The following is a 23936-nucleotide window of genomic DNA, read 5'->3' as shown; positions in this document are numbered from 1 at the left end:
AGAAAGCCATCTAACTGTCTGTGCTCATTTCACTATACCCATTTGCATATATACTAAGGGATAGGATACGACAAGCATTATGGAGTGACAGGATAGATCTCTAGGCAGAAAAACGTCAGTAACAACTGAAAGATTAAATATGCAAATGGACCATGCCAGACCACATATAAATATAGAACTCTGACCCACAACCTGCAGCAACATGCCCAGGAAACCAACTCCCTTATCGACAACAAACAGCCCAGGAAGCCAGCCTGCTGTAGGTCAGACCTGCAGGAGGCCAGATTGATACCAAGTGATAATCCAGAAAGCTAAACGATAACTTCTGTAACAGTCAGCCCAATATGGCCAGGACTTGATTAATAACTGATGGCTTCCCTAGTTTTTGTTCCCACTTCCAACGTAGCACCAACCAGAGAAAACTAAACATGTATCCCTAACCAATCATATAGGACAAACTACTTCTAGGTAGCCTGTCTACAACTTCCCCATGCCAACAACCTCCAAATCAGGGCACACCTGAAGCCTTCCTTTTTTCCACTATAAAACTTTCTCAGTCCCCTTCATGCCTTTGAGTCTATGTGGTTTTGTTTTTTTTTCATTTGGTTGGCCTCCATATATTTGCACACAATTAAGTTTATATGAAGAAATAACCTTACCACCTTCCCTCAAGAACTCCATAATCAATGATTTTCATAATTGTGGTTTTAGGGGATAAGTCAGGATTCCAAATTAATACTTGCAAAACTTTCTGAAATGATACAACCCTCACTACCACTCACCTCCCACCCCCAGACTCACAGAATCATACCTACAGCCAGCCGGATATTGGTGGTTTATCATACTCCTCAGTTACATGAAACAGAGAATTCTTGAGAACCATCAATTTCCATCTTTAGCTGAAAATGAGGTATCTCTCAAACTCAGCTCAAACTAGTGTCCAGGAAAAAAAAATTACTTAAGGCCCAAGGTGTAGACAATAATATGATTTATAAGTTAATACCATTTGATTATTATTCAGAGTTCATTGTACATAGAAAAGAATAAAAAGAGAAAGATTTATTTTTATTTTAATTGAGATGTTTCCTAAAAGTTGGCATTTCTCCTAACCCCACACAAATCAGCAAGCATTTCTACATCCCATAGTCCTGCTTAAATAGGTAGTGATATCTCTTATTGACTTGACTTCCTAAGGCACTCCCCTGAAAAGACACTAAGATACTCAATTTATTTATTTAAAAAAAATTCATACAGAGAATTGAGATTTGATGGAGAACTTACAGTTCCTATCCATTTCTACAGATCGGGCTCGTAATCTTTTAATGCTTGAATTGCTCTGCTGATCAATATGGTATATGACCATATTTCTGTAGTTACTAAACGAGTCTTTCCACACCATTTGCATGCCTTCTATCATCTCCAGTGTCTCCCTATTAACTTTCTGTATCAATTCAAAACACCTAATCCTCAATCCATTTCTCTAATGTCATATCTCAGCTCTTTATACAACGTGTTTATACTATAACCAAATCAGTTATGTAACTGCTCTAAATAATACTTGCATTTTTTCTGTTAACCTCTTTTCATACTATAAATAAAGGTTTTCCTGCTGAAATTTAGATATACAATCTCCTTCAAGACTCAGCTAAAACTCCTCTGCTTCTGGAGGCCTTCTGCTTTATGGCAGTCCAGTTTTGATAATTTGATAACTCTCTCTGACTCTCTCCAACTTTCTCTCCCTCTCTCTCTTTCTTCCACACTTGGATATGCATAATACATTTTCCAGGATTCTTTCTGCCTTCAAATGCTTGTCAAGTGTGTATTTTTTCTTTTCATCTCCATGCTAGACTGGAGACCTCTCAAGGGTAGGAATCCTACTCTTTTGAGTTGTCCTCTATCCCCATCAGCACCACACAATATAAGAACTTAAATGCGTGCTGACTATCTGACTTACCCATGCCTTCTTTCATCTGAGTGTATTAAGCTCATCAGCAGCTGGTTGAGCATGCTGATTTGAAAACGTATACAATAAGTGATACATTTCATGTTTGGTGAATAACTGCTCCCACTTTAAAATTGTAAAGTGTAGCATAAAAATAGCATATGACAAGGCTGTCCATCTGGAAGTAACGTTCTGTGCATTACAAAGTGAGAAGACACTAAATCCTGAAGAGGCCTCAAATTGGAGAGATCAGTGAAGTGTTTTGCCAACAGGAAAGGAAGATGATTGCTTTTCTCAAACTGTGCCATGTTGCCAAGTATAGGAATCCAGCTGTTATGTGAGATTTATACTCATTTCACTTAACTATAAATGCATCATGCATCATTTTGCTTTAATTACTCAGATTAGCTGGGTAGGTGTAGGTGATGCACTGAGGTCTGAGCATAATCAAAATGAGCTACTGTGATAAAGTGAAAGGAAAATATTTTTGTAGTCAATGGAGGGAAAAGTATGTTTATGTGAAAAAACAAGATCTTGTCACTGCAACAATCTAATTAGTGTTAAAATCTCTTTGGTTATCTGGAACTGAGAATCTTCCAATTATAAATGAAGTCATTTTGTAGAAGAAATCTATACCACTTTTTTAAAAATTCTGAATTACTTTTCTATTTTGTGCCCTCATGTTCAGGGTATTCCACTGGGTACCCTTATCCCCTGTGAGCATGTTTGCATTCCTTCTTCCTCAAATCTCTGAAAAACTTTTCATTTTGACATCAGCATTCCTGGCCAGATTTTTCAAACATCTATCCAGTTCTTCAACCCTACCTAAAACAACTCAGTTCTTACATGAATTTCCAGCTGTTGTGTGAGTTTTATACTTGTCCAATTTTCTCTGTTGAATACTTTTAAGATTTTTCTCAAAGTGTTCCACATCCTCAAAGTAGCCCCTATTCTGTCCACCATATTTGGAAACAATTTTTATCTCTTACTGGAAACCTTCACTGACTTTTGAAACTTGGTTCCACATTCTAATGGCATCTGCTTCAGTAGCGTGTCTACTATGGGCATCCACATACTTCCATTATCTACGCAAAACATCTGTACACACATGCATGTGTTTCGTTCATCAATAAATGGCTGACACATTGAATACAACTCTGTTATGTTTGATGTTCATCCCATTACAATTTTATTGAAAATAAAGACAATGGTATCTTATATTGTGTTAAACCTCTTAGCACCTAGAATAATACCATATACAAAGAAGGTATTAATGATTAAAGTGATTAATCTAAGATAATGAACTTTCCACACAACCATTATAGCCTCCTTCAAGCGCACGGCTCCTGTCGAAATCCCAGTTTTGATTCTATTTAGATGACTCATAAATATTTCTCTATCAGTTATTATTATGTAGCATATCCATATAAGTACAGGATTCCACAACCATTTATACTTTTTGTTAATCATCATAATTGCCAAACTGCACTGAAATGGTTCAGTTGCTTCCTGTGACTAGAGAGCCTAATAGAGCTACAGTAAGCTCTGTACATTCTCCATCCCACTTCGAGTCTTGTGAACTCTCAAGTCTCACATGATTTATAAATGTGTAGCCTTTGTATAACAACATACCCTGTCTTGTTTTGCACATGTAATCATTTGCACTGTCTTCAGCCAACTGAAATTTCTTAGACATTTGCCTCGAGTCTCACATAGTGCTTCTCTAGGGCAAGTCAGTACATTAATCAAGGATTTGTGAATGACATGGCTTAAAAAATAAAAAAGAATCAGCAGGGTAAATACATGTAATGATATCTGCAGGATTATGGTTACTTTTAAGTGACTATTTTATCTTTCCAATGACTGATCTACAAGAGAGAGAGAAAGTTTTAATATTTTTAAAAATTGGCCTGGTTTTCAGTATTCTCTGAGGAGGCAATGACCTGCCTGACATCAAATATGAAAGGATAATTTAGTTCCTTAGTCATTCAGTCAGGATTCAATTGGGTCAGAAACAATACCTTCCCTTATGAAGGGAAGTACTTCAAATTTTACAAGCAGGCATAGGACTATGCTCCAGGAAATACATAATTTGTTTATTTACTATGCCTCTAAGCTAAATAATACACAAAGCTTTTAAATTCTCTGAACTTTCTAAAGGTATGAAGCTCTCACTTTGTCTTCTCTGTCTCTCTCTCTCTCTCTCTCTCTCTCTCTCTCTCTATATATATATATATATATATATATATACATTTTTCTAACTCTTCTAACTTGGGAAGCAGCAGTAATGAGGCATTTTGGAATGTCTCTACATTGAACACAAATTTTGTAGTAGAAAAAATGTGCCACAAGCATGTGACATATTACACCTCCTTTTATTTTACAGGGTTATGTTTTGTGTGTGTGTGCTCTTTCTAATTAAATGCTATTTCTTTGAGTTATCCAAAATATTAGAGAGATTGCTAAAGAGTTTCAAGCCCCTTTCATATAATATAAGAATCGTGCAACAAAAATGATACCATAAGTAAGAATGATTTTTTAAAACACTAATGTTTGGAGCTTTTAAAATAGAATTCTGGAGTGTAATGTTTCATAAGGGTCATACAAAATCCTATAGAGAGCAATATGACTTGAGTGGGGAAAGAGGGATGTACCACATATGGCTTACAAATTGCTTCATCGGATTCTTCACGTTTGCAAAACTCAAGAACAGCAATTCCGATTGGCTCAACAAGTTTAGGCAATTACCTTACGGATGCAGTAACAGTGAAGAAAGTTCAGTTCAATTTCTGCAAGCACTAGTCCAAATAAGAACTGCAAGCAAAGCAATGAGTAGTGATTTTTTTCCCCAGTTCTTAATGCTCTAGGCAAGGGACTCAATCCTAAGGGCTGTGCTATTGAGAACAGGGAAGAATACTGAGCAATGGGGAGTGATTTCAGTGCATGCTGTTGTTGGCGTTGGTGGAGAAGAAATAAATCAGAAGGAAAAAATAAAGGGGCAACTGGGAATAATAAAAGATAAGTAAGACTATCAGTGAAAAATAATATTTTTATAAAATGATAAATGAGGAGAAAAGATTTGTTCTCTTGAGACACAAAAACTTTTAAAAGAAGTCGTCTGATCTTTAGAGGGCTGGAAGTGTTAATAATGTACTTGGGGATATTTAAGTTATTGTTACTGGTTTGCTGATATTGCTGTTTTTAGCTTCCAAATGGCTTTTGGGTAAGTAACAATCTTCCATTTAAAATCCGTCTGCCCTGCTGACACTCTCTGATCACATTGCTTACTCAGAGCAGGTGTTTCATGAAACCAGCTTTCAGTGCCAATAATGAAGCACCTTAGAGGGTCCATATCTCAGCACAGATGTATGTAGTTTTGAAGTCTGAAATCTCTGGTGTGCTCAAATTTGGAAATTTAAAGCAAAGAGCAAATAGTTTTCTTGTGTAATGTTAATGTCTTTCTCTTCTTCTTTAGAAAATATGTGGGCTTCATGTGTTAGAAATGGATGCTATTTTCCCTGCATTATGGCACGGTAGGAAAGATCTGTGAGGCAGAGAAGCTTTTATTCTCATTATACTGTATATGTGGAAGCACTAAGAAATATGAAATCCTTCACTGGTGCAGACTAAAAGATTTCCATTTCGTCTGGAGGGGAAATGTGCCAAAGTGGCTGAAAATAATTCAAGTAATTGGCAAAGAGCTGTACTCTAAGGAGCCTTTTGGTGTAATTTGATTTTGTGCCTTTTAGGGGAGCAAGTGAGATGTGATTCTACCTGCCCCTGAGGGCCAAGAGATTTTAAACATTGCAGAATCCTTAAGGTAGATGATGATGAACTACAATGTCAAAAGACACCTGGAATTGTGATATTCTTAAGAAATAATAATAATGATGATAATGCTCAACTGAGTTAAAGTCTGTCCCTTACCATGCGCAGTCTGTATTTTGCCTTAACACCGAAAAAAGAGTCTCGCTTGAGAGCTACATGCTCCTCGGCCTACAAATTTATAGGATTATTGCTAAATTCCATAAGTGCTGTTAGTAATAATGGATGGCAATAACCAACTCAATCAGGATCAGCCATTTGTAATTTATAGTTGGGTCCCCATGGCATTACAATACAATGACCCTGCTTACCGCGAGTCCTAAACTTGCAGGGCAACCGAGCTTGTTGTGGCATACTCCTTCGTAAGTCACCGCCAGCACCCCTTCTCATTACGGCTTCTTCGTGTATCTTGGATCTTCTTCACGCAGAGACTTAGTGTCTATTAGTTTTCATTTATTCCTCCTCTATTCCTAAGGAAAAGACAGCTTTTTATGTGTTGCTTTTACCTTTGGGGAAATGCCAATTTCTTTAAAATAATTTTAGTGGTAGAATTTTAAGCAATTTTACACGAGGAACCCTTAAACATTTCGCTTTTTCTGAGACCTGAATGTAAGGCAGCCTCTGACTCTATTAATATGTCTCATATGGAGATAAGTATAAGATTTGAGTTCCTACCCACCCAAGACTGTACAACCAACTTGTAACTTCGGCACTGAGTATGCCTACGTTCTTTTCACTGCTTACCCACAGAACTAAGGAATAAGAAGAAAAGGATGAAGGAGAAGTCTCAGGACAAGGCCATACATGTATAGCACAGTGTATCAATGTCGGAGCTCTGGAGATCCTCCCACCGGCAGGCCATACTAAACTGCAGGAGTCCTCAGGTATTCCCTTAGCTCAGTGGTTCTCAAACTTTAGCTCAAATAAAAATCACCTGAGGGCTTGTTTAAAAACAACTTGATACCCCACTCTCAGAGTTCTTTAATCCATAGGTCTTAGGTGGGGATGGATATTTATATTTTTAACACTTGTCCAACTGATGTTAATGCTGTTTGTCAGGGGACCACACTATGGCTCAATAGTCCCATCTCCCCAAACATCTTATTTCCCATACTCTCCAACAATTTTATTTAGCATACCCTAAGCATCACACAGAAATATGTAATACATGAAGTTCAGAACTAACATTGTCTAAGAAAAAAATCTGTGTTCATGTTTTTATACAGTTCTATGGAGTAAAGTGTCCCAAATTCATTATTAGGTTCAACGAAAAACATAGAATTTGAAAATTAGTGAAGGACTTCCAGTTTTACATACCTCATCTGATAAGGGGTAGATATATTTTTCCCTGGTGTGCCTATTAAGAAATACTAAAACTCTGGACATTATATATAAAACAACATAAGAAAGACTGTAAAGGGAGGAGAGAGAAAGGCAGACCAGCTGGGGACCTAAGAAGTAACATGGCAGTGAATTCACTGGATTTCCTTTTGGTCTCACTTATCCCAGACTAGATGCTAGAGAAGCAGCAGTCCAGAAACACCACTGGGTACAAACCAAAAATATCCAACTAAAACCTGCTCTCACTAGACAAAGGACCAGGCAAGGACAACACAGCAAAACAAAAATCTTTTACAGGATAACTGATCTACTGCCGCCAAGCACCATGGAAAAAAACCATAGAAGATGGGGAAAATGGAGAGATGTTGGTTAAAGGGTACAAAATTTCGGTTATAAGATAGGTAAGTTCTAGGTATCTAAAGTAGAGCATTGTAACTATGGTTAATAATGTATACTTGAACTTTGCTAAGAGAGTAAATCTTTTTTTTTTTTTAAGATTTATTTATTTATTCGACAGAGATAGAGACAGCCAGCGAGAGAGGGAACACAAGCAGGGGGAGTGGGAGAGGAAGAAGCAGGCTCATAGTCCAAGAGCCTGATGTGGGGCTCGATCTCATAACGCCGAGATCACGCCCTGAGCCGAAGGCAGACGCTTAACCGCTGTGCCACCCAGGCACCCCGCTAAGAGAGTAAATCTTAAGTGTTCTCACCACACACACACGCGCTAAGTGGTAACTATGGGAAATAATTGGTATATCAAGTAACCTTATCATTATAATCATTTCACAATATATACACATATTAAATCATCACCTTGTACATCTTAGACTTACATAATTTGTCAATTATATCTCAATAAAACTGGGAAAAAAGATAAAAACCACGGCCCCATTTCCACTCTGATCAACAAAGGCCAGTGGAAAGCTTAAAATTCACTCTTCCCCAGCAGCAATGAAGTGCTCATCCTTGTCAGGATGGCACTGGAGCTGGGAATTATGTGTCTTCCTCGAGATAAAAAGCTTCCTCACTTTATGGTGTTAGTGGAGACCACATGGGACCCAGGACTGTCACCTCCAACAGGTTGTGATGAGGTAATCCATTCTTCCTACCAACGTGGTATCCCAGAAGACCCAGTGGGAAGCCTGGACTTTCTTCACTTTCCAACAATAACAAGTCTCTCCTACTACCCTATGATGTCCATGCAGGTCACATGTAGAGCAATATCAAGGAGACATTCCCCCTTTCAGCTCTGATGGGGTCAGCATAGGTCTACTAAGGACCCTAAACTTAATACCACCAAGCAGCAGCAAGGAGGCAATCCTGTCTACACAGCCAACAAAAGAATACCTGGGTTTGTACCCCCTTTGGCAGTGATGAGGTGACCTGGTACCCCCAACCCGTGCCCACCAGCACAGTATCATGAGGAAGCCTGCTCAAATGTAAGATTTGAGCATGACCCAGAGTCTCATAAGAGAATACACAAAATGTCCAGGATACAATTTAAAAAACACTGAGGGATGCCTGGTGGCTCAGTTGACTGAGCATCCCATTCTCAATCTCAGCTCAGGTCTGTCTTGATTTCAGGGTCATGAGTTCAAGACCTATATTGGGCTCTACACTGGGTATAGAGCTTACTTAAATAAACAAAAAACAAAAACACTCATACTTTTTTATTGGTCCTACACTTAGTCACTGGAAAATCAGAGACAAATGTTTTGTTATAGATTCCAACAAAAAATTTTCTACCATTCTGGTCCAAACCTTACAGTGATTAGCTTTCTTAGCACAGAGAAGATTGTCCTTCTGAAGAACCTTGTCCTTTAAAGAGGTCAGTGGAGTGTTTATTACTCTACAAATCAAAAGGTCTGAAATGATGGGGATAGCTTTGTTTGCTTCTGATGAAGAGTGTGCAATGTACTGAGAAAGTTTTAGAGTCAGTTGGAAAAATCCATTTTCAAATCCTTGCTTTCCCCTTTACCAGGAATGGATCTTGGTTAAATTTATTAACCTATCTAAGCTTTTAGTTTCTTTGCCTATAAACTGTAGTAGTAGTAGTAGCAGTACTAGTTGTCGTAATAGTAGGAACCTGGTAGTCATATAACAGTAGCATTAATGGAAGCAGTAGTATGTGCTAGTCACTTTACCTATATTATCTAACTATCAGGACCTGGTCTCAAAACCATGGCTGTTTATTTCAAAGTCTGTATCTCATCAGGGACACCATACAACCTCTCAGAGAACTAAATGCAATAGTTTTGGTAAAAGAATTTAGTGCATTGTCAAATCACTATGTTTTATACCTGAAACAAAAATAATATATATCAATTATACTTCAATAATAAAAAAAGGATGAAAGTTTTTTTAAAAGTAAAATTAGTGCCAACATAGCACTGAATGTTATCTCTCTTCATTTTCAAGTGGTATTTATATATGTATATGTATTATATATAATACACGTATACATGTATAATACATATTATATATACATATTATATATGCATACATATTATATATATATCATATGTGTGTATATCTACACACACACACACTTTATGGCAGTGCTTTATGTCAGTGCCTTACCAATAAAAAATCTTCCAATTCATTTGGCAAATTTCAATGCTTTAATGTTCTTTCTGAAATCAGATAAACCTAATAGATATAATTTCCCACTAATATAATTTAAAGGTTATTATAGAAATCTAATAAGTTTATATTTACAAATTATTATTTTATTCAGAATATTTTATTGAGTGCCTTATGAAGGCACTTGACTAGGTTAATGACAATAAAAAGAAACTCAAGAGTCAGTTACTATTCTGTGTACCTGGAGCCTTTAGATATTCTTATTTCCAAAGCACAATGCACAGAATAATGCCACCAACCTTTTCAATAAATTCATTTATAAATAAAGTTTCATTGGATTGGCATCAAAGCCAATTTTTTAAATATGCAAAGCCAACCCATAAAGAAGTCATTAAATCAAGAAATAGAGCTCTAGCAACAGAAGTCTAGGGAGGGGAATTTCCAGGATCATGGCTGCAGAGCTGGCCTAGAAAATCAGGAGCCTATTTTCAAGGAGTAGATAATAATGTGTTCTGGGGGGAATCTGCTAGAGAGACAAATATAATGGAAAAATAATCTGATGCATTTGATCATTTAAAAACAATACTGAATGCTGTTGGAGGGTGTGCAAAAAACTGATAGACAACTAGACAAATGAGAACAATAAGGAAATTTTTAACTCTAGGGGAAAAAAAAACATGTAAGAGGAAATATAGTATGCTCCTTGGGTCTACAGTGAATAGTGTTCATGATAATATAAAAATTAGATATAACTGTAACTTCAAGTTGGGACATGATGCTATCGGGATAATGAAGGGAAACAGAGCAGGAGATTTAAGAGAGCTAAAACCTCATCTGCCGTAACAGGAAGGTAACAGATAAGACCTAAACTACACAAATCAACAATTAGCAGTATTATAGTATTACTTAGAAATATGAACACAAATACGCAGAAGAAAAGGATAAAAAGAGTTGAGAGTAACACTAATAAAGAACAAGGCAGAGAGTGAGAAAGGGCAAGGCAGAGAAGTCTATTTTTTTAGAAATAAGATTTTAATAATGTTTTCATTTATTAACTAGGTGTATACTAATTTATTTTTTAAATAAGAAAGCTATAAAATGGTATATATGGTATTAATTTTATTTATGCAAAATTTATAAAATTAAACAAATATATTAAAGCTTTAGTATTGGGAGTTATAAAACCAGAGGTGACTTCTTGACCTTACCTCAACATAGTGTATCAGATAAGGAATGTGATCAAGTTTAATAATTTTCCAGCGTATCAGGGAAATGCTTTCAGCCTTATTAAACCAAACACTCTTCTAAATACAAACCTTCCTTTGCATATTTATGGAGTAGATTGCTCAAGGTTGTAGTGAGTTATAAGTGTGAGGAAAATCAAGTTGCCCCTTAATGTTAGGTCTTCTTTGCTTTATTTACCATTTACTTGGTTTTTTTGTTTGTTGCCTTTTCAGGTTTTGGTTTTTCCTTTTAAAAAATCTCACTCTATTGTCTGGGCCATCTACATCAATATAGAATTCCGTTCTGTTTCGTTTTCAGACCATGCTATATTTCTCCACCAGGGAAATCTACACTTGAAATTGTGCTATGAAGAAATGAGGACATCGGGGAGAAAATGTATGAAGGTAAGAGAGCAGTGATCAAGGAGAACAGTTAGGAGGTGGAAATGAAGAGAGAGAGGGAACAGCAATCACTTTACCTCAGGCTGCAGTCAGTAACTAGCAGAGTAATAGAAGACAGAGGGGAAAGGTGCCACAGATTTATCATGAATACAACTTCTCCGCGAAATCCAGGGAGACGCCAAGCATCTTTTTTCTGTCTCTTTAAACATTTTATATAATTAAAGAAATAAAACCTGCCTACAAGTTACTTTTAAAAATACTTTTCTTTCTGATCCCCAATAATTTCAGGAATCCTAAATTGTCAGAAACACACCATGATTTCAAAAACAGAGCTTCCCCCTCACCAGAAGGCCTGGTAAGGAAGTAAATTTCAGCCTTTAGTTATGGCTACTCTGGCTTTTCCAGGCTTATTTCTTCTTCAGACAAATTCCATTCCCCCAGAAGCTACTCTATCAAGAGCTTCTCAACCATGCTATTAATGTGAAAATGAAAAATCTGCTTTATAGAGGCAGCACTCATGGGAAGAAGCATGCTGGCTCAGTGAGCTTCTAAGACTCTTGATTACCTGGAATTTCTGAAGCTTTTGCAGTTGTTAATGTACCTCTTGCAAAATAATGAGATTTCAACCTTTTCCAAACATAGTGGCTTTGCTTTTCCTTAGACAAACTCCTGTACACATTTTACATTTCTAACTCCAATTTCCTCTGGCCTTCTTCCCAGCAATCCCTACTTGCATTCTACCTGCCATTTGCTTTTAATCTAGAAACCAAAATAACAATAATTATTCTATCAGATAACAGGTGATGTTTCCAAATACATGGTAGAAGAGGGATGTTTTTCTTTTGCTACTCTGAGTTGAAATATGATGGCTAATTCAAAGAAAGAAATTATACAGTTTAACGTTTTATATTATCCAATAATTATTAAAAGAAATACGTGGGTAGGAGAATCCTTACTCTAAGGGAGGTAAAGTTTGCTAAGGTAGCTTACCTAGATTTCAAAAAAAGGAAAGTTTTTACCGATTCCTGATATTTGTAGTTTTCATATCATATCACTGTAGCCTTAGCTTTCCCTCAACATTTTGGGGAAAAAAATCCCAGTAAACAAAAATTCAATCTTAATGTCTGAAATCTCTTTACCAAGCCATAGCATTTTCTTTGAGCTTCTATTTTTGGACTCCTTAAAATTTTCACATTTCTCCCTGGGATTTATCAGAATGTTTGATATTTCTCTAGTAGATATTGTGAATCCCAGAAGCACATACTCTTACACAATGAAACTCCTCTTCACCTTGAGCATGTAGCCAAAAGATATTTATAGCAAAGCAGCTCAGGGCCCAGTGTTGGAACAGTCATAATTGTTTAAGGTTTGGAAGAATAACCAAAACGAGTGGCTTTTCTTTTATCTGCCAGACTCTGTCTTTAACTCCAATTTCTTCATTTTCCTTCTGCGGATTTCCAGTGTTCTACTTACAATTTAAATAGGGGCTGAATTTAGACCGTGAAATATATTAAACCCCAGTAAAATATACACCACAGGACTTTTTAATATAGAAGATGAATATGGATTTATGAGTAAAAATCCTCAAACCTAATTTGATAAACTGAACAACACTGGAGAAAATAGTAGATCAGTGGTGATATGTGATCATAAAAATGTCCTACTCTTTTTTTATTGGATTTTGGTATTAGCTGGCATCTCTAAGTCCCAAGATACAACAGTCATAAAATGTACATGATAATTATATTAAAATCCTTAGAATATTAAAATTTACAGTTCAGATTCTTTTGTTAGACGGGTAACTAAATTTAATTGATATTTTGTACACAAAATAATGCTCTAACTTTCTTCCATAGTGAGAGAACAGAGTTCCACATAGATTAATTTTCTAGATAACTGAAGCTTATAGTACCATAAGCTTGTTAAATTATTTTTCTATAGCTGCTATAAATTTACCATTACAACACTCAGATATGCAATAATATCCTCCCATTATTCCTCGAGAGTAATTTTATTTCACTGTTCCCCATTTCTGAAGATTAAGGAAATTTCAATTTTGCAAATTCAAGAGTAGACACAATCACTTCCAATTTAAATCCCAATCTCTTTGAGATCATTACGCAGTCACTACAGTAGTCCCAGTTCCCTCTTTGCCGTGCCTTCTTCCTGGATGTCTCTGGCTCAGGGAAGGTTGACAAAACATCAAGGCACAGAGGGACAGCAAGGGCGGAGGGGAAGACACAAGAGCGCTGCAACAGGTCTGTGGTCCTTACCATTCCCTGTGGCCTCCTGAGTGTTTTTCATCCCCATTCACCTACCGAGGATGTCTGAGGTTCTGCCAAGGTCTCTGCCTTTCTGGTACACTCACTCTGCAACCTGTTTATTCAAAATGCTTCCACTTCAAGAGTCTTGGCTGCCCCCCACCCCGACCCCCCACGCACGCTGCTAAGATGTCTGATATCAAACCATCTAACACTGCTTTCAGGCCCACTAAAAAATGTAGTAAAACAGTCCGTGCTACTTTACCTGTTAAGCACCATGTTGAGCATGGGGTTTCTTCCCGAAGCTTGCTGTTTCCCTGCATACATAAAGTCACCGCAACTAACTCCAGTCACATCTCCAGATCTCCCTCTTACTCCTGTCAGTCAGATTCTTGCCTCTTCAGGAGTTTTTACATCATCCTAGAGTTCTCACTCGAGTTGATGCTATAACTGGATCAGAGTCTTCCCGTGCTGTGGCTCTTGATATTTCAAGCCAAGGTTTTAGAGATAAAAGTGCCTATTTCTTTATCAAATATAACAATTAAAAATTGGGGGGCTTTCAAGTTCATAATCTCTGGAGAATTTTAAAAATCAATCGACAAAGTTAAAGCAGAAAAATTACTTTGTTTTGTCCTAGCTAAATCTGTCCTTCTGCATAGACAATGAATACTCCTAGTGGAGAGTTGCAATGCAATTATTAAAATAATAATAGTGATGATGAAAGAAAGAAACTGGCTAGAAATCCCCAAATATTATCCCATGATAACAAGTTTTAAATAACAAAGTCTCTTAGACTTTAACACTTTCCTGCCTCTCCAGGTAAAATCACTTAGCCTTTTATTTATGATTCAGAGTCAGTTTTAGTTATCTCTTTAAAAATGTGTATGCTGCAATTATGATGTTCTAATTTAATCCCTTATTCTACCATGTATTAACTTGGCAAATGACTCAGGCTTACATGTAAATTAGGGATAATAGCAATCTCTATCACATAAGATAGTTGTCGGGAATTAGTAAAATGACTCAAATAAAGTGTCTAACACAGGGCCTCCACATAAATGCTCAATAATTGTTAGCTATCATTGTTTTAAAATTATTAACTATACAGAGGATTTCTTCAAGGTGTACAGAATGTAGGCTTATATTCTGAGTAAAGCCACATAGGTTTACTGTTTGATTCCTCTCTTTCAATCAGGATCAGTTGATACTGTCCTCTTTTTTTCCAGATTAGATTATAAGACAGAAGAAGCAGAAACTAACCAAGTAAGAATGAGGGCCTTGAATTTGAGGCTATTATTACAAAAACATAATAATCTCTAGAAAGTAGTTTGGATACCAGAGTAAGGATGAGGTGGTATCTTTATCTTTTTCATCATTAATACTTTGAAAAAAAAATACTTGAAGTTAATTTTGATTTTTAAAAAAAATATTGCATTAATATATCCTTTATTTATTTGGATTACTGAGTGTTGCCATCTTAAATTTTATGCTCAAGGTAAAATCATTTCACCCTAATCCTAGCCCTGTTGGGTACTTTAGAAGAGTCATGGCTGGAGCAAGAGTAAGTAGAAAAAGGAGCCTATCTTTACATGACATATCAGGATAAGAGTTGCAAATTCAAATATTTTCATGGGCCAAGACATTGATATAAGTGATTCCAGTAGGTTTGGGGTAAAATAGCAGTGTGATAGGACCTGTGATTAAAGCAAACGCTTGAAAGTCTAAGGGCATTCAAGGGGCGCCTGGGTGGCTCAGTCTGTTAAGCCTCTGTCTTTGACTCAGGTCATGATCCCAGAGTCCGCTGCTCAGATTGAGCCCTGCATCTGTCTCCATGCTCAGTGGGGAGGGGGGGTCTGCTTTTCCCTCTGCCCTCACCCTGCTCATACTCTCTCTCTTTCACTCTCAAATAAATAAATGAAAATCTTTAAATAAATAAATAAGGGCATTCAAATTCAGAATTTTAAAGACACTAGGCAGCCACATTAAAAAGACTAAGGATGAAATTTTGTGACCTTGATTTAAGAAAATGGTCTTGCACTCACCTAAAGTCAGAAGAAGCTGGGATTAAATTTTCTACTGTTTGGCTTCTACCGTTGGATTTTGCTACTATTGGAATAGTGCTAAATCCTCGAGTGCTGAGGTTGGGAATAAAGATTTGCATTATTTCCATTGCATATTGCTGTGTGTCTTCCATGTGATCTTAAGATAAGAGAGGTTGCAGACCTGTATTTAGCATTAATGTCTTTCCTCTGTCTACTTTCTATTCAATATCTCATGTTAGGGACTAAAAAAATCCGTTAAGCAAGCAGTAAGATTTGTTTTTAAATAAAAGATGTGGCTCTAAGTGAAGCCCTAAAAGTTCCTTCTATAGATAAAATTGCACATGTTTTAAATCAAGAATGTTTTAAAGTTTACTTTGAGAGATAGAGTGCCATTAGAAAGAGTATGAATAGCTTTGGAGTGAGCGATAGCTAGGTTCAAATCCCAACTCTGCTACTAATGAATTATGGAAGTTCAAGCAGGTCATTTTAGTTCTATTGCTATATTCCTCCTCTGAATAATAAGACTAAAACTTCCCATCTCATAGGTTATTGTAAAAAAACAAATATCATAGCATACAGTGCTCTGTACATGATAGTTGCCAATAAAATGTTCACACATCATAAAATAATAATTAAGAGGCAATGTTTTACCTACTCTTTCATCTCTTGGTTATATTGCAGATTAATAAATTTGCAAAATAATAACCACTGAAAAGCTGATGGGCTACTTTATACATAAAGAATATAAATGAGCCACTATATATGATTCTGTGTATAATAGGGAGACAATTATAAGCGATTCTATTTTTGATGTCCTCAAATGTGACTTTAGACAAGTCATGTAGGCAGAACAAAATATGTTTAAAATATATCACTACTTCTCAATTCTTACTTTGTCAGGACTATGCTTTTGGTTCTTTCCTTTAAGAGTAAATAAAATCTTTAATAAATGTAAGTCCTCCCCCCAAATTAGGTATTATATGTTGATTATGCCACTCAACCAATAAATGTGTTAGCAAGTCCTTTAAGTCATAAAAAGATTTATAAACAAATATTCACTAAAAGAATCTAGAGTTCAAAGTACACCCAATTAGAATTCAGAAAAGAGATGAGTTTTTAAATGCAATTTTAAACTTGGAAAGGGAATCTATCAGGAGGTAATTGATTCCACCAAAGAGAAGTAATGATTGAAAATGTTCTGTCACTAGAGGATCCTCTGGAATATAAAAATGCATGGAAAAAGCAATAAGTAGGTTACACATTTGAGAACACATTTGAAAAATAAAGCTTTGTAGCGTACTCATTAGCAAACAGCAGGAATCCCTAAAACGGTATGAGATTATTCAAACAGTTTTTTCTTAAGCAATATTCCAAGGAGAATAGTGGTGTGGCAAATAAATGTATAATCAATTAGAAGTGTCCTCAACTACATGAGTGCACATTATTGCATGTCTTGTTATACTAGTGACATTCCAGCCCTGTGCGAGCCCAATAGCTGATTTTACAAGATACACAGTAATACACTCCCCTGTATGAGAAAGCAAGATGGAGCCCTAGGGGGGTTGGTGACATGGGACTAAACCTTGCCTGTGCAATTGTAGATATCTATAGTGCAGGTTTCATAAAATTAGGAAACAGAAGGAATACTGATTTGACTGAAGCATATTTGGCTCTGATCCTTTTCCCTTGGATTTCTAAGATCAAAGCAGATGATGGTACCAGAAAATATTATAGAAATCAAAAATAGTATTTACTAAAAAAAAGAACATGTGGCTAAAAATTAAAATTGAAGGCCTATATAGTTTCTTAAAATTTGGGATCCTTTGAAAGATTTGAGATTTCAAGGGTTATTTTGTGTTGGGCTTTTTCAAATGTCCTTTTTTATTGCCTAACTTTGTAATGATCTTCCTATTTATGGTGTTTCTCTTTGTTAGGCTGCAGCTTTGCCCTTGCTCTAATCAACTCCTAGTATAAATAAATACTTTGGTTATAATGTTTCAAAAAAGGTTATGAATGTTAAAATAGAAAAGGGCTTCTTCCTCTCTAAACCTATAATTCCCCCTCACCCCCGCATCTCCTGACCAAACCAATCCTCTTGTCTCACCTCCTTTGGCCTCCAAAGTCATTCCTTCCAATTCAGAAGACTTCATTAAATGTGATTTGGAATGCTGTACCAATGTGTTCTTTAAGGGAAAATATACTAAAGAAGTAGATATAAATAGAATAAATAGATGTATAAAATCGTATTGGAGAAGCTCAGAAGTGCTGCACTCAAGAAAAGCACGGCGATTGACAAGCAATTTAAGCTGGAGTGTGAAAGGATGCAGAAATAACAAGATTTGCATGAAAAATATTGAGATCATGAGAACATCAAATTTAAACGAAAAACTCATGTGCCTCATGATTTAATCATGAGGGCTGACATTACTGTTATAACTTTCAATATCCTTGGCTTTTGAAAATAGTTCTGTAATGAGGGTGGAGTATATCTATCTATATAGAAAACCAGTGTTATTTTATCCAGTCAGCTCATTACTGTGAAAAACAGGGTTATAAGAATCTTAAATCTTAGTCTGTATGTTGAGATGCCCAAACATTAGGTACGGCTGAGCACTTATTTTTGGTCAGGGACTCAAAGCAAAAGAGAAAAACAGTCAGGTTGTGAAACAATCCATTATGTAATCAATTATGATTAACCAACCCACAAAAAGTGAAAGGAAATTGTTTGATGTTAATATTTCTGCACTTATCATATGAAAAAATTTAACAGCTGTCCAGGAGCATGGATGGAGATGCTTCTGTAGAAGTCATTTAAAGGGCTCTATATTGACCTGGTGAGTTTCATTCCCACGAATCAGGCAGCTGACATAAAGTAGGTCTTATTTTTCTTTCCCTTTTATTTTTTATGGCATAATAGGTGGTCTGAAAATCTAGTTGCACTTGTTATCTCAGAGGAGAAATGCAGTTCCAACTTCTGTTTATACTTTCATATCATACTGTATTGCTGTGAACCTGGATGGCACTTCCAGTGGGACGCCATGTTTAGCCCATGAATGAGAAGACTGTCACAATCAAAAGTGCTTCAGGCACAAACAGATTTGAAACAATCTTCCTACTGACTGGAAGAGAAAAGGCTGGTTCTGAAGATTATTAAAGGCTCTATTGATGTGGTTTAGGGGGCATGCATTTAGATTTTCAAATGTGTTTTACATTTGGAACAGTTTTACTTGCATTAAATCTCAGTTGCTTTCCCCGAGAACTCTCCTTCTTGTCATCATTTGCAGAAGCTTTCACAGAGAACTTACTGTTCCAACTGGGAAGGAGGTGGGAGAGGTGGGGAATGCAAAGCTGGCGTTTGAACTAGCTCTCTTGACTCCGAGATGCCAGGATCACCTGCTCAGCAACATTCTGCAGAGCGTGAAGCACAGAGATGAAAGGGGCCACCTGCAGTGTCCCAGAANCCCAAAAAAAAAAAAAAAAAAAAAAAAGGAAGAAAAAAAACTTTTTGGCATTTAAATGTGCTAGCAGTCTCTGATTTAAAAAGTAAAAAGGCTTTCTACCAATATCAATTATATTGAAAGTAATTAGGCAGAGAAGTTGCCATGTCATTTCTTGGTACACATTTGTGTTATGTGTATATAGTATGTGTACTCATTTGTTGAGGTGACATTTGCTTGACCACTTCATTGTAAAGACACCTCGTTACACAACTTTTCACTGTAGGAACATTTCTCCATACAGCATCTTATCACTGACATTTTATCATTAATGTTGTCAGGGGCCTTTCGTCATGCAGTACTCCGTCACTGACATTTTATCAAAACGGCTGGCTGTGGTGGCCCTAGCTCGGTGCTGACAGTCAGTACGCTAAACCCCTTAATTACATTATTACACATGCAATTAAGTTTTCCAGTTTCTGATGTCACACTATCTCTGTGAAAAGAAAGAAGACACCTTTTCTCACTGCCCTGAATCTTTTAAAACAACCATGAGAGTTTCACTTAACTAAAATGTTGTTTATTAACATTGTATGTCCTCAAAATGTCTTTGAAGGCCATTTGAAAAGAATCTTCTAGAGCAGGAGTGGGAAAACTACTCCCCTTGGGCCAAATCCAATTTGCCACTTATTTTTGTTAAAAAATAAAAAGCTTTATTGGAACACTTCGTGCCCATTTTACGTGTTGTCTGTGGCTGCTTTTGCACCATGCCAGAGTTGAAGAATTACTAAAGAGATCTACTGACACACAAGGCCTTATATATTTACTGTCTGCTCCTTTACAGAAAAAAGTTTGCCAACGCCTGTCCTAGCAGATGCTTATGTAAAATGTGGGTCTTCAGCCCCAAACCCATGCGACAGAATCAGAATATCTGTTGATAGGATTTGGTCGTCTGTATTTCAGCAATTATTGTGTAAGATTTTCAGTGGAAAACAAGCAATTATAACTGGGAAGGAGATGCAACTGGAAGAGGTGGGGGACACAGTCTTCAAGTTTCCTACCTACTGTCTTTACAAAAAATAAATAACCCTTGGAAGGAAATTCATAATTCATCTGATTTAGTCCCATGCTCAATTGTCTTCTGTCTTTTATAAGAGAAGTAGGTGTAGGAGATACATTCATTCATTACCTAACCAATTAATTGGTCCTATAGCCTTGACAGTTATTNCCCTTGGAAGGAAATTCATAATTCATCTGATTTAGTCCCATGCTCAATTGTCTTCTGTCTTTTATAAGAGAAAGTAGGTGTAGGAGATACATTCATTCATTACCTAACCAATTAATTGGTCCTATAGCCTTGACAGTTATGTAAACAATATGTAAGCAATAGTTCAGTCCATTTTTTGCTTTGAAAAATCTTTAATTTTTGAATTAAAAAGCTATGACATATTCCTATAAAAATTCAAACAAAACTGATGAAAATAATCATTGAAAATCCCCCTTTGCCCAACTCCCCCATTTCCATTTCCTAGGGCTTACAACAATTCATTCAGTGTTTATCCTTTCAGAATCCTTTTTCTTTTCATCTCCAAGGAATTACTATGAGTATTTCATTTTACCAAGGTCTTCCTACACTCTCCATATTTACATTTTCCCCCAGTGCTAGATTAATTGCATAACAAGACTCATTCAATAGAGCTCTATTCAATGTTGACTCTGAGCAACTTCTGATGGTACATGACTGGTATCCCAGCAAAGAATGGTCGGTCGTGAACTGGGCTGGGAAGCAGGTCACAATTTCTCATTTGCTTCTTCCTTTTTGTTTCATACTCTTTTATCCTCCTGGCATTTACTTGCTTAAACCCTAAAGATTTTCTGCTTTCTCAGGTACATTTCTGTTCTTCTTTTCCCCTTTCCATTTATTTCTATTCTCTTCCTTTTGATTTGGTTGGTTTTTTAACTATAGATGATCCATACATTTTCTCCTTAGCACTGCCGTCTCATCCAAAAGTCTTTTTCCATGACTCTCAGTAAATAAATACTGCCATGCCTCCTCTGCTTTTCCGGAAAGGTGTTTTATGGCTGCCCTAGACATTTATAGTAACTTTAACTAGTAGCCTCTTATTGCAAAGCAAGGCATATGCCATCATTGTTTTGTTTACTTTTCATTTCATTCTGCCTCTTGAAATAATAGGTATTATCATAGTCATCCTTTCCATCTATGTCAGGTTTAGTAAACCACAGATTACCCCTTATAACTTGTTGTTTATAACTTTACATTTTTCTTTCAGGGACCTTTTTTTCCATGTTATCATCTACCTTACCTTTCTCTTTCTCATTTTTTGAAAAATTATTTCTGTCCTCGCCAACCATGTAACGAAACTTTTAAACCCAGCCAATATATTTCTCCGCTCACCTACCTTTGAAATACAAAAATATTTACCTTTGAAATAAATCTGTATTGGTGAAATCTAGTTTTTGATAAATTGAGAAATGTTGGCTTTCTTCTGTCAGTTAACCTTATGCAGTAAGAAACTCTACAAAATGGATATAAAGGGAAATATGCATCAGAAACTGCCTAAATCATTTTTTTCTGTGCTCTAAAATGCTTCTCGGTTCATCTTTTCTCTCTTCCTCTTCCTTCTTATAATGTAGATTAAAAATTGTCACTAGTACCCCTTATTATAACATGCTAATTTTTGTTATTATTTCCCAAATCCTATGATTTGTGATTACAGGGTGTTTTTATTTTGTATTATATTTTTTAATTGAAATGTAGTTCACATACATCCAGAGTGTTTTTGAAATGAACAATCTTCTGGTCTTTGTTGGAAACTGACAGTAGGATAGGAATTAGCAGTGAAAATGCCAGCAAAGGTGAAAGGGGGAAAAAAGAATAAAATAAGGAGCAAAAGCTTAATGGAAATATGTGTAAAACTACAAACCAAGAACATGAGAGTATCATTAGTTTGTTGTTTTTCCTTTTTATATAGACCAGGGATAGAGAGACATGCTGATTAACTGAATGAATAGTATGGTATAAACTTTCCAAGAATCATTCACTATATATGATTGCTACAGTCAGTAAAAAGTTGAAAGTATGGTCATTGTTCTATTTATTTCTTGAGTAAAATTGTACAGTGATTAATAGAACAGCATAAGAAATCTTCATACCTCTTCCTAGTGTATATCCCATAGATGAGAATGATAATGAAAATGTTAGTTTCTTATAACCTCCATGTATAAGATAAGGAAAAGAACAAGAGGGCTTTCTATCTGCCTATCATTTGCCTTCCCTCATCTCCCCAACTTGCATAGAGGTGGTCCCTTGTGCTTCAGCTGTACTGGGTACAATTCTCAATTATATAAGTTCTCTGAATACACTGTAACTATTTGTGTACTTGCCTGTCAGCCCTACTAGACTGGAAGACAGCTCAGAAATTGATGCTCATTTATCTTTTCATTCCCCTGCACCTTGCTTTATTTTCTTAAGAAATGTTTGATATATGGGTGGGTGAAAGGATGAATGAGAGAGAAAGGGCAGATAACCAAGAAGATCATTCTCCTGCTTTTGTTAATGTATGAAAATGACTAGAATATCATTAATATATCAACTTCCACTATTTTTGTGCTACTCATTCCAGGTTTGTGTGCCACTCAACCACAGTCTGTCCTCAAAAGGAGCATGAGAGAATGAATCTCTTTGATTACTGAAAAGGAATACCATGACTAGGGCTCTGATTCGTAATAATAATAATAATAATAATAATAATAATAAATAGCTAAACTGTATCGAATGATTGCCATATGCCAAATGTTATTCGAAGCACCTCATGAAGGAGGTTATATTTTCCCCATATTACCAAAGAGGAAACTGAGGCAACAAGTAGTTAAGTAATTGCCTAATGACACAAATAGTCAATAAAGTTATTGAATGATAAGCCAGCATTATCATTATCAGATGAGATCAGAATATTCTCATGACACTATGTTCTTTGACATTTATCACACTTTGTACATTTAGTTCTTTTGATGTATGACTAACGTGTGCCTTTCCTACTATACTCTGAACTTCTTCAGGACTGTGTCTGGTTTTGCTCATCTGACACATGGTAGGCACTCAATATTTCTTGAATGAATGACAAGACTAGCTGCTCAGAGGCCAGCACCCCATAGATGTGGTACAAGATAAGAGCAAATTGTCCTGGAATTCTATCTTTCTAAACACTCATTGAACATGAAGGATCCTAGAAGCATTAGTGGGAGGAGGTCTGACACTTAGACGACATACACATGACTTTTAGTCTGCATGTTGCCAACAGCGTGAAGAGCCTCAAACATGACCAACCTGAGACATGACTCAGACGTATTATTTTCCTTATATCTGTAGAAGGATACTTCAGCTTCTTCCGCTTTTTTTGTTTTTCTTACATTATCTGAAAGACATCATCTCTTTATACTACACTATTTTCTCCTGAAGCCCCAGTGAATCTCATCTTCTCTCCTTCAGCAGAAGATGTCCCTGAACATACTCAGATACTGAAAATTTCTCAACACCAGTGCCCAGCCAGTTAAAATAACTGTCTTCTCTACATAGCTATGAAGTCTCTTTGTACAGAAAAGGTGACTATATCCTCATGTTCTGTAAGTAAAGTTTTTGTTTTAACTCATTTACCTCCAGTGGATTCTGGAGTCATTCTCTGGCTGTTTCCTGATCAGCTGTGATTCTGCTCTGGTCATCTCACCTTTCTTCATTTCCACATGTGCTAGTGCATTCTTGTAACCCCTTGTGTTCCACTTAAACTGCATTTTACTCTCCCCGAGACCATTAACATCACAACACTTGCCCATCAAGTGACTTTTTCTGCCTACATCAACTT

General features: G+C 36.3%; 1 long non-coding RNA gene across 1 annotated transcript; it reads left to right on the top strand.

Annotated features, from left to right (window-relative positions):
* Positions 1-4757: 4757 nt before the first annotated feature.
* Positions 4758-23701, top strand: LOC117801583. Its single transcript, XR_004624293.1, has 4 exons — positions 4758-6651; positions 7406-7509; positions 11234-11319; positions 23567-23701. It is a non-coding gene; the product is annotated as an uncharacterized LOC117801583 (long non-coding RNA).
* Positions 23702-23936: the final 235 nt, after the last annotated feature.

Source organism: Ailuropoda melanoleuca, chromosome 1 (assembly GCF_002007445.2).
Source record: "Ailuropoda melanoleuca isolate Jingjing chromosome 1, ASM200744v2, whole genome shotgun sequence".
NCBI classification, from domain to species: Eukaryota; Metazoa; Chordata; class Mammalia; order Carnivora; family Ursidae; genus Ailuropoda; species Ailuropoda melanoleuca.
Note: the sequence above shows the minus strand (reverse complement) of the source record. Positions and strands in the feature narration are given on the sequence as shown.